Consider the following 2,123-nt stretch of genomic DNA (forward strand, 5'->3'; position numbering starts at 1 on the left):
ACCAATCACCATACAGACAAACACACTACAGTGACTACACAGCTATCAAGAGCAATTACCAAGCACAAGACACTCAAAGTTACACAATAATGACATCGGATTCTGACATCAGCCATCTCAGTAACCAAATTTTAGTTTTATTTTTCTTAACCAACATGATCTTGTGTGTATAACATAGATCTTCATTTTCCTTGTTAAATGTATACTTACATGGTACTTGGTTAATTAATTGCAACTGATTGAACCAAATGATAAGACATAAATTGGTTTAAAATTTGGTCTCCCATTGAAGCTGGTTTGGCATTGACTAGGAGACCAAATCTGGCCACTGGGAGACCAGTAACTATGTTAAAAATGCTCTGCTTTGTTGGCAATGACAGAGGTCAAACGTTTTCTGTAAGTCTTCACAAGGTTTTCACACACTGTTGCTGGTATTTTTGCCCATTCCTCCATGCAGACCTCCTCTAGAGCAGTGATGTTTTGGGGCTGTCGCTGGGCAACACGGACTTTCAACTCCCTCCAAAGATTTTCTATGGGGTTGAGATCTGGAGACTGGCTAGGCCACTCCAGGACCTTGAAATGCTTCTTCCGAAGCCACTCCTTCGTGGCCCGGGCGGTGTGTTTGGGATCATTGTCATGCTGAAAGACCCAGCCACATTTCATCTTCAATGCCCTTGTTGGTGGAGGGAGGTTTTCACTCAAAATCTCACGATACATGGCCCCATTCATTCTTTCCTTTACACGGATCAGTCGTCCTGGTCCCTTTGCAGAAAAACAGCCCCAAAGCATGATGTTTCCACCCCCATGCTTCACAGTAGGTATGGTGTTCTTTGGATGCAACTCAGCATTCTTTGTCCTCCAAACACGACAAGTTGAGTTTTTACCAAAAAGTTCTATTTTGGTTTCATCGGACCATATGACATTCTCCCAATCCTCTTCTGGATCATCCAGATGCTCTCTAGCAAACTTCAGACAGGCCTGGACATGTACTGGCTTAAGCAGGGGGACACGTCTGGCACTGCAGGATTTGAGTCCCTGGCGGCGTAGTGTGTTACTGATGGTAGCCTTTGTTACTTTGGTCCCAGCTCTCTGCAGGTCATTCACTAGGTCCCCCCGTGTGGTTCTGGGATTTTTGCTCACCGTTCTTGTGATCATTTTGACCCCACGGGGTGAGATCTTGCATGGAGCCCCAGATCGAGGGAGATTATCAGTGGTCTTGTATGTCTTCCATTTTCTAATAATTGCTCCCACAGTTGATTTCTTCACACCAAGCTGCTTACCTATTGCAGATTCAGTCTTCCCAGCCTGGTGCAGGTCTACAATTTTGTTTCTGGTGTCCTTTGACAGCTCTTTGGTCTTGGCCATAGTGGAGTTTGGAGTGTGACTGTTTGAGGTTGTGGACAGGTGTCTTTTATACTGATAATGAGTTCAAACAGGTGCCATTAATACAGGAAACAAGTGGAGGACAGAGGAGTCTGTTAAAGAAGAAGTTACAGATCTGTGAGAGCCAGAAATCTTGCTTGTTTGTAGGTGACCAAATACTTATTTTACAGAGGAATTTACCAATTAATTCATTAAAAATTCTACAATGTGATTTCCTGGATTCTTTCCCCCCATTCTGTCTCTCGTAGTTGAGGTGTACCTATGATGAAAATTACAGGCCTCTCTCATCTTTTTAAGTGGGAGAACTTGCACAATTGGTGGCTGACTAAATACTTTTTTTTGCCCCACTGTACATGTGTGTGTGTGTGTGTGTATTAGGGTGGTCCTCAAATATATGTCAAAAATAAAAATTTGACTTTCTTAAGGTGCTTCCTCAATAAGTTGTTCGGCTTGCTGAGAAAACATTTTGTGCAAAATTTTATTTTGATACGACTATTCTAACCACTGCCACGCATGGGTTGAAATTTGTACTATTTGAGCATATTTGCGAAAACCAACAAAAAGCAATGTAAGCCATACATATTGAAAAATGACAAACAGGAGTCCAAGACAAATAAAAACAATATTATGTGCCACTGTTCACATATTTGTTTAGATCAAACAGTCATAACGGGTGGTGTTTTGTTACGGTTTCTTGGCTTCCGGGAACTGACACCGATGCCATTCCACAACTTGCAACA

The sequence above is a fragment of the Neoarius graeffei genome, chromosome 26 (assembly GCF_027579695.1).
Source record: "Neoarius graeffei isolate fNeoGra1 chromosome 26, fNeoGra1.pri, whole genome shotgun sequence".
NCBI lineage: Eukaryota > Metazoa > Chordata > Actinopteri > Siluriformes > Ariidae > Neoarius > Neoarius graeffei.